This window comes from Cupressus sempervirens, chromosome 3, assembly GCF_028749045.1.
Source record: "Cupressus sempervirens isolate cs-2001-9-10 chromosome 3, ASM2874904v1, whole genome shotgun sequence".
In the NCBI taxonomy this organism is placed as follows: domain Eukaryota; kingdom Viridiplantae; phylum Streptophyta; class Pinopsida; order Cupressales; family Cupressaceae; genus Cupressus; species Cupressus sempervirens.
In genome coordinates, this window is record NC_143120.1 from 860805632 (window position 1) to 860816160 (window position 10529).

Consider the following 10529-nt stretch of genomic DNA (forward strand, 5'->3'; position numbering starts at 1 on the left):
CAACACAATCGAAAAACCCAAGAATCTGGCTAGTCGCTACCTCGCTAGCCGAAAAATCTTGGCAACTCTAACTAGCAAAGTAGCGAGGTCACCGAAAAACATAAAAAATTGGCGAGATCCAAATTGTTGTGTGGGTTCAATAGAAGTGCTGTCAGCAAATCAAATGTTGACTTGTGGCAGCAATAGAGTGATTGGGCAGTGATGTGGCAGGCAAATGGTAGAAGCGCACCAGATTGCGCCATGTGGTAGATCTGACGGTTTGTGTTATCTCGCTAATCAAAGTTGCTCATCGGTTAAGCATGGCGAAGCAGCGAGGAGATGACACATGGCGGATGATGCATATCAGGTGTCTAATCAGAGTGCGCTATGTGGCATTGGTCAAACCTAGAGTTGACTCAAATTTGGAAGGGCTAGGAAAAATAAAATGATTTTAAAATTTTCATTTTAAAATTATTTTGCCAACAAACTGATGTGACATGCAGGGTCTTCTAAATTGAAATTTTTATTTCCTAAAGTTTAAACATTAAATTTTTTGAAATTATTTTAAATACAGACCTGAACAATCTTAACCAGAGGAGTGTTTTTCAAATCAAGATTCTGGGCATTTTTGGAAGGAAAAGTATGCCTTATCGTATATCACCAGAATCGAGAGAAGACGAGCTTTTCAATTGTGGAGTCAATTTTTACACAGGTATTAGTCAGTTTGAGCTACACGAGATTTTCTATCAAGTACCTAAATTGCAACCATTTTCAGACCAAGAAGTTCAGTTGTGATTTTTGGCAAGTTAATAGCTTGAAAATGTGTAAAACACAAGGAGAATTCAGCATGGGGCATCTATGAGTCAGTTAAATCAAGTTTTATCAACATTTTGATGCAAATTAGATTTTCAGAAAATAAGGGATTTCATCATTCAAGAGGGGATATTTTGCAAATCAGTTACAAGGCAATGATGAAATCATATCAGATCAAGATGGAGAAGGAAGGACAAAGTTTTCAGTTGCCAAAGGATTGAATTTCAAGTGGACACTTGTTATTTTCAGAATAGATCCAAAAATTCTTTCTCTTCTATATCTTTCTTTCTTGCTTCCATTAAAGTGGTTCCAGTTTATGGGAAGAAGGAGTTCATTGCTGTGATACCTTTAGGGATTCCAATTTTTGCACTATGAGACCATTGGTTCTAGTATTTTGACATGTTTCCATGACTGTGACACCATTTTCTTTAGTAGAACTCTCATGTGAACAACAGTTGTAGAGATAATATAGATAGTTATGAGATATTAGGTTGTTTCATGTTTTAATTTTATGCATCTGAATGTATAGTTTCAAGGAAATGAATACATATGAGCAAAAATTTCACTAATTTTGTTCTAGTTGTTGTCTCTTTTCTCAGCAATCTGTAAGTCTTATGTGGTTTCGGAACAAAGGTTTGAGACCCATTTGCATCCCTTTTAGGTTGTATGTTTTATTTATTTTGTTGTTGGACCAAAGAGCCAAGGAAATGCTCGATATGTTTAAACAAGGTTGTTGGTTACTTGAGAAGGATATTTTGTGAGAATGAGACCTAAATGAGCACTGATGTCTGAATCACAAGGTGGTTGGATAGATCTAATGTCTGGGTATATGAGATACGTCCTGATGTCACAGATGTATGTTTTGAATTCATGGAATTGCCTAATTGATTAGGCACTGATTAGTTATAGGATCACTGGTTATATTGTTGCATTTTTGAGGTTTTGTTGAATCAACATCTTTAATCGAATGAATTTCCCTTTCATGTTGAAGAGCTATAAATAGAATGCCTTCACTCAGCTTATGAATTTCATTATTTTGCATCTAGCTACTGCAGATATATGTTATTTCATAAGTTATTAGGAGAAATAATGGTTTCTATCTGCTTTATATTAGATTCAGTGTATGCTTTGATAATTGGTACCATATAAGGAATCTATAGGTTCACCCACCTAGGTTTTGCAGAGCCTGAAGTGCAGAAGGAGTATAGCCTTATAGTTGGCCTAGTGTCTAAATGGATGCGTTGATAATGGGAGTTAGGTGCCCCTAGATGCATCTTGTTCTCATCGCGGTAATTGGAAATGGGTAACATTTTCAAACACCAACAAAATGACGACTCTGCTGGGGAGATAAGAAGACAATCCATTTTGTTGAAAGAATAGGAGCCTCTGATGTGAAACAGAGTGGATATAGCATATCAATAGCAAGATGTGTTCCTTTTCCTTGTTGAAGTTTCATGTTCCCTAGTTAAGCTTTATTCATTATCAGTAGTATGTTGAAACTAGATGAAAATTGTTTTCTATGACTGTCATAGGTCTATCTTCAATCAGTCTAGTTTGCAAATATTGTTGAGAAAGTTTCAGAGTCAAGAATTTGTTTATAAAGTGTAAATTCTTTTCAAGATAATAGTGATTTGCAAGTTCTCCTACATTGAAAGTCTGGTTCAAATTTGTCAAGTGACAATTTATGTTTTATTTCTCACAAAGTGTGAGTGGTGACTCTCAAATCTTTGTACCAGTTTGTTCCTAGTTTATTTCATTGCAAAATTTTGAAGGATTTTCAGTTGTATGGGCAGATCTGAAATTGTTGATACTTTCTTGGAAAGGAATTCTAAATTCTTGATAAGTTTTGAAGTTCTGTTTGAAATCTGCTGTTATAAAGAAATTGAAATGTAAAAAGTAGATCATAATAGTGATCTCTTTATCCTTTTGAAAGGAGGTGGCTACTCTACAAAATTTTGATTAGTGGTGTGAAGGATTTTCAGTTTTGCACTTGTGCCAAATCAACAGATCCAAGTTCAGTATCAGCACTGGAGGTATTTTGGTTTTCATGTTTTCTTTTCATGGAAGTCAAGTGTTTAAAGAAGTTGCCTCTATTTAGTGATTTTCAGCACTAGAAAGAAGAGGTAGAAAGTTTGTTTTATGATGGAGTCAGATCTTAGATCTGAGATTAGTTAACCAAATTTTGAGAGTTTGAAAATCGTGAATAATAACATTACTATGTTGAATACAATGGTTTACAAAAGGATTCTAAATCTTATAAGAATTGAGGTAGGCAGTACTCAAGGTCTAAGCATCGAACAATGTTATTTAAGGCTTAAGTCAGTAATCAGTAAGATGCCTTTTCATTGTAGACTTGAGGAATCTTCCCTGCCAAATATTTTCCTTGATGTTCTAGTACCCGATTCAGTCGATTGGCCAGCACCTATAAGGTTACAAATAATTTTGCAGATTGAAAAATTCATTAAGGAAATGGAAAGTGGTGATTATAGATTTCATGAAATATCTTCTAATGATAATGAATGTGCTGAAAGCCAAGGTAGAAATGAATATAATGAGTCCATAGAGAAAGATAATCTATCTTCTAATTGTGAAGCGGTGGATCAAATGTTAATGAATCAGGTAATAGCAATCAGCATGAAAAGGATGGATATAAAAGAGAAGATAAATTAAGTTACAGTACATATGAAGTTGACGAAAGTTGTAACAATAGTAGATCTAGTGATTGCCATGATAAGAAAGAATGTTGTAATAATTTTGATTTTCCAGATTGTTACACTAATGATCTTCTTGTTGTAAGTTCTTCATGTTGTCCAGATGACAATCACAGCCATGAGAAGATTTGTGAGGTAGTCTTCTTGAGTTCTAATGAAATATTTGTTTTGTTGGCTCGTGAGTTTGAAAAGAACGTAAGTATCTCTAAGGATCTTCATATGTTCTCTCTTAATACTTTCTCATTCAGTCAAATCAATTCCCCAAAGTTTGATGTGTAAAAGGAGGTAGAATTCGAACAATCTTTGTTAGACTTTGGAGGTGTATATAATAGAACCTCAAATATTTTTTCCCATGACGATTTGCTGGATGTAGGGAATGTTAATGAAGGGAAGGTTAAGGCTGTTTCCGATTCTTTTTATGTTGATCTTGCTGAACATTGTTTTGATGTTTCATACGGTGAAGTGAAAAACAATGAGTGTTGTCAATCCAATTATAGATTTTCTTCATGTGCTGATAAGTCTTGTAAAGATGAGTTCAAGGTGTATTCTGACATTCAGTTTGATGAAGAAAATGATAGTGATCAGCATAGTTTAGATCAACACTTTCAGAATGAATTTTCATGTATGGTAACTAATCAGTTGTTTGAATGTAAAGAGGTTTCAATGAAAGATGAATCTAATTTAGTGAATGATATGACTGCAAGTAGGCAACAATCAAATTCCAAACACTCTTTGCATCCGGAGACACAAGGTGAGTTGCAAGTTTTTGGTGTTTGCAACTTGATGAATGATGTAGATTATGAAGTTTTTGTGTTTCCGATCAGCATGCGTGAATCATCATTTTATTTTGATTCTCAGTTCAATTTGTGTAGTCATGAGCATTTTGATGCTTTTTCTTATAGTGAGCATGAAGATGAAATGTTCTTTGAATTTTATATGCACTATGAGAATAAAGGAAGTTGTTTTGTTTTGCCAAGTTATTTGTTTCAGTATGTTGATCTGATTGGTGAAGAAAATGATAATAAGAATTTCAGTTTACCTCAGGAGAATGTAAATGAAAATAAGGTTTATGACAGAGGTAAGGAGTTCTAAAATTTTGGTGGCCAGGGGCCATCGCTTCTACATAGTAGTGTAGTTTTTTCCTGCTTTCAATAAGTTGTTCAAGAGAGGAAGTTTTTGCTATTAAGGTGTGTGGTCTACTTCTCCTAGAGATCTCAAATCTTTCCATGCCCGCAAGGGGCATGCATCCCTCAACAGAGCCACTGTTGGTGCTCAAAATGGCAACCCTAATTTTGAGCACCATAGAAATTTTGAAGCCCTATAAACGTTTTTATATGCCTATGTACCCGACTGTCAATATGAGGCCTAAGAGGTTTTTAATGTTTCTAACACCTTCCATTCAGCCTGTCTACTTGTTCCATATGGTCAAATCATCATTCTGAGCTATTCGGCGAAGTCCTATTTTGAACAATTGTCAATCTTGCTTTTTCACCAAAGTGTCAAACAGCGACAGGAGGTAGTGTTTGCATCTGAATATATCGCACCCAAAAATGTTTTGTGATTCACTGATTTGAGAGTGTCTAGTGTCCATATCCAAGAACCTATGTTTCAGATTTTGAGTCATTTCGAGTCTGTCTAACTAGGTTTTGAATCCCTCAAAGTTAGTCAATTATTGTTTTCATGTTTTTGCAAAATATTCAAAATTTTGGGAAACTATGTTTGACGAGTAATAACTTTTGACCAGTTGATCCAAATATTGACATTCCTATTCCATTGCATTATAGGCATTAGAGACTTGTTATATTTCAAGTTTCATATCTTGACGAATCCATTTGATCAGTTTTCAAATGCAATTTCTAAAGTTATACTAGTGTCAGCATTTGCAAATTTATTAGGAACCCTGTTCGGGACGGTATAACTTGAGATCCGTAATAGGTGAGATCAAATGTTTTGTTCCCCTATGTTGGTCATTGAAAATACTACAAGTGTGCCAATTTTTAGAACTTGACGAATATGTCTCCACACTTTACCAAGGTCATTCGATTTCTAAAAATTCACTTTCTGACATTGTTTTAAATTTACAAAATCCAAGTAGCCTACTTTGAACGTCCGCCATTTGCGCCCAATTATTCGTTGCGAGCCCAAATAACAGATTCATATTGTCCTCATGATAAAGAACCAACACCTCCAAGAATAGCATACCTTATTTCTGAAACTAAAGGAGATGGGCAGAGAATGAGAAGGACTTTACAGGCTCTTTATCATCCGCAAAATCATTATTTGTTGCCTTTAGATCTTGAGGCCCCTCCAAGGGAAAGGATTGAGCTAGAAAAATATGTAAAAATTGAGCCTACATTCATGGAAGCAAACAATGTTCATGTTGTAGGTAAGGCTAATCTTGTTACATATAAACGACCGACTATGATAGCTTCTACAGTGTATGCTATGGCAATTCTACTAAAACAAAGTAAAGAATGGGATTGGTTTATCAACCTCAGTGCATCTGATTATCCACTAGTTACACAAGATGAATTAATTCATGTCTTCTCTTACTTTCCAAAAGACCTAAATTTCATTAAGCACACAAGCGATATTGGATGGAAATTGTATCAAAGAGCTAAACCTGTCATTGTAGACCCAGGGTTGTACCAGTCAAAAAAATCTGACATATTTTGGGTTACTCGGCACCGGTCCATTTTGACTGCATTCAAGTTGTTTACAGGTTTAGCATGGGTGGTTTTGACACGTAATTTTTTTGAATTCTGTATATGGGGTTGGGACAATCTCCCTCGAACAGTGCTAATGTATTATACAAACTTCATCTCATCACCAGAAGGCTATTTTCACACTATTGCTTGCAATTCTTAGGAGTTTCAGAATACAACCATCAATCATGATTTCCACTTCATAAAGTGGGATACTCTGCCCAAGCAACATCCCATAGTCCTGTCCTTAGAACATTTCGATGAAATGGTGCAAAGTGGTGCTCCATTTGCAAAGTGGTGAATAGACAAAGTGCTCTTGGGTCATTCTAATGGCCAATACACACCTAGGGGATGGTGTATGGGGACAGACAATAGAGATCCATGTCATGTGAGAGGTGATCCAACAATCCTTAAACCTGGGCCTGGTTCCAAAAGACTAGAAGGCTTATTGGTGAAACTGCTTGCTCCTAAAAATATTCGTGATAAGCAATGCAAGTAACCCGTCTACTAAAAGGTGTTGAAAGGGATTATTAAGCTGAAAAATCTCCTAATTTAGAAGAAAATGCCCACAGCAAGTGAGGAGCATTGGCATTCAGCGCCAAAGAAACAAGCTCTCACGCACGCTGAAGAAAACCATCACAAAGTGACCTTGCACAAGTAGCACAGAGCATCTGTAGGGGAGAAGACCCACGCAAGACAAAGGTAAAAGAAGCAGCATATCAAACATGAAGATGCTAGTTGAATAGAGATTGCAGCAATGCAAAGCACACATTGAAACAAAACATATCACACTTGCACATTTAAAGAAATAAAAGATCACACCTCTGTAGCCCACGCTGAAGAGCATCTTGGTTTTTGAAGAGGGAGAATAGGGCAGCATCAAATGAAACCAGGTAGTGCTTGTAGAGGAGAATACCTATAGGAATGAAGAAAAGAACGCATAGCAGTAGCATGCATGAAGGGAAAAGTCATCAGTCTCAGCAAGAAAGATCCACATTATTTAGAAAGAATGCGCATGTGATGAAGAAGGCAGTTAAGCCCATGTTAAAGATTCGATGAGAAAAAGAAATCAATGGTTGAGCAAGCATTGAAGTAGTTGTAGGGAAGACAAGCCATATTTTAATCCCACATTGAGTGGGAAATAGGATTCTTAATACTTTAAATATGAATCAACTTAATATGTTGGTTGTATTGAGAAAGAGGCTTTTGGAAGCCATGATGCACGCGGGTCCCAGATAGATGTGTGGTGACATCAGCAGGTTCCATGAGATAAAATTTTAACTGAAAACATAGCCAAAAAATGATGACATCAGCACAATCGGAAAACCCAAGAATCCAGGTAGTCGCTACCTCACTAGCTGGAATATCTTGGCAACTCCGGCTAGCAAAGTAGCAATGTCGCCGAAAAAACATAAAAAACCAGCGAGATCCAAAATGTTGCGTGGGTTCAATAGTAGTGCTATCAGTGAATTAGATGTTGACAAGTGGCAGTGACAGAGTGATTGGGTAGTGATGTGGTGGTCAAATGGCAGAAGCGCACCAAATTGCGCCACATGGCAGATCTGATGGTTCGCGTTATCTCGCTAACCAAAGTTGCTCACCGTTTAAGCATGGAAAAGTAGAGAGGAGATGACACATGATGGATGATGCAGATCAGGTGTCCAATCAGAGTGCGCCATGTGGCATTGGTCAAACCTAGAGTTGACTCAAATTTTGAAGGGCTAGGAAAAATAAAATGATTTTAAAATTTTCATTTTAAAATTATTTTGCCAACAAACTGAAGTGACATGCAGGGTCTTCTAAATTGAAATTTTTATTTCCTAAAGTTTAAACTTTAAACTTTTTGAAATTATTTTAAATATAGACCTGAACAATCTTAACCAGAGGAGTGTTTTTCAAATCAAGATTCTGGGCATTTCTGGAAGGCAAAGTATGCCTATCATATATCGCCGGAGTCGGGAGAAGTTGAAGTTTTTGATTTTGGAGTCAGTTTTTACACAAGTATCAGTCAATTTGAGCTACACGAGGTTTTCTATCAGGTACTTGAATTGAAACCATTTTCAGACAAGGAAGTTCAGTTGTGATTTTTGGCAAGTTAATAGCTTGAAAATGCGTAAAAGACAAGGAGAATTCAACTAGGGGTATCTCTGAGTCAGTTAAAGCTAGTTTTATCAGCATTTTGATGCAAATCAGATTTTTAGCAAATAAGGGATTTCATCATTCAGGAGGGGATATTTTGCAAATTAGTTACAAGGCAATGATGAAATCATATCAGATCAAGATGGAGAAGGAAGGACAAAGTTTTCAGTTGCCAATGGATTGAATTTCAAGTGGACACTTGTCATTTTCAGAACAGATCCAAAAATACTTTCTCTTCTATATCTTTCTTTCTTGCTTCCATTAAAGTTGTTCCAGTTTCTGGGAAGAGAGAGTTCATTGCTGTGATACCATTAGGGATTCCAGTTTTTGCACTGTGAGACCATTGGTTCTAGTATTTTGACATGTTTCCATGACTGTGACACCAGTTTCTTTAGTAGAACTCTCATGTCAATAGCAGTTGTAGAGATAATATAGATAGTTCTAAGATATTAGGTTGTTTCATGTTTTAATTTTATGCATCTGAATGTATAGTTTCAAGGAAATGAATACATATGAGCAACAATTTCACTAATTTTGTTCTAGTTCTTGTCTCTTGTCTTAGCAATCTGTAAGTCTTATATGGTTTTGGAACAAAGGTTTGAGACCCATTTGCATCCCTTTCAGGTTGTATGTTTGGTGTATTTTGTTGTTGGACCAAAGGGCCAAATAAATTCTCGATATGTTTAAACAAGGTTGCTGGTTACTTGAGAAGGATATTTTGTGAGAATGAGACCTGAATGAGCACTGATGTCTGAATCACAAGGTGGTTGGATAGATCTGATGTCTGAGTATATGGGATACATCCTGATGTCACATATGTATGTTTTGAATTCATGGAATTGCCCAATGGATTAGGCATTGATTAGTTATAGGATCACTTGTTATACTGTTGCATTTTTGAGGTTTTGTTGAATCAACCCCTTTAATCAAATGAATTTCCCTTTCATGTTGAAGAGCTATAAACAGAATGCCCTCACTCAGCTTATGAATTTCATTGTTTTGCATCTAGCTACTGCAGATATATGTTATTTCATAAGTTATTAGGAGAAATAAGGGTTTCTATCTGCTTTGTATTAGATTCAGTGTATGCTTTGATAACTGGTACCATATAAGGAATCTATAGGTTCAGCCGCCTAGGTTTTGCAGAGCCTGAAGTGCAGAAGGAGTAAAGCCTTATAGTTGGCTTGATTACTAAATGGATGTGTTGATAATGGGAGTTAGGTGCCCCTAGATGCATCTTGTTCTCATCAGGGTAATTGGAAATGGGTAAAATTTTCAAACACCAACAGGACCTATCAAGATAACCAAGAATATTGTGCAAATGGTAATAGGGTATCCAACCCTGGATAGAACTAAAACCATGAGGAGTGATGCAAACAAAGTTATTGAGAAAATCATAGGGGTAGTGTGGAATAAAAGAGGAATGAAAATGGATACTATCATAGATCCCCTAATTTCTTTTGTAGTAAGGATTATTGCACATAAGTTCTTTCAATCAAGTAGATTGAACAGTGTACCTTGTATTGATGTTGATGTAGGATAAAAGATAGCGAAGAAGGATTGTAGTTATGACCTTATCAAGCTCCAATTGCAACCACTATCAGAAAATTTTGGAGCCATGATCAAAACCAAGAGTGCACATTGCAAGTTTGGATCAATACTTGTATGTATATTTTTCTATGTGTAGAACACATTTCCTTCCTTTGGAAAAGTTTCATGGAAGACAAACAAATCCATTGTAGTACAAATAGGAGAATTCATTGAGAAAATGGGAGATAGCTTTGAGTCTATTATGACTATCTATTTTGAGGACTTTAAGTAGTCAATGGAACAAAGACACAAGACAGTGTCACTAGTTGAGAAATATTTCAATGATGTTTGCTTTCTAGTTGATACCGATTTCACAAATGTACAAGTTGTAGCTCCAAGGGTTAATGGTTGAGATCACTAAGATATGAATTCAATGTGGATGAGGAATCTATAGTAATTGCATCCTTTCTTGCATAAGAAGAATTAGATAATAAGGCTACTAACTTTGTAAATTGTGATGTTGCCAAATCAAAGATAACTATGGATCTAAAGACAACATTAGTGATAAGGAAGAAGAACAAGATTGTCAAGAAATTGAAAGAAAAATATGGTGAAGGGGAAAAGGAAGATTATGAAGATGATAATGATGATG

At 35.9% G+C, this 10529-nt stretch overlaps 1 pseudogene; it reads left to right on the forward strand.

Annotated features, from left to right (window-relative positions):
• The first annotated feature begins 214 nt into the window (after nt 1-214).
• On the forward strand, nt 215-6456 carry LOC149569499 (beta-glucuronosyltransferase GlcAT14A pseudogene; annotated as a pseudogene).
• The last annotated feature ends 4073 nt before the right edge of the window (nt 6457-10529 follow it).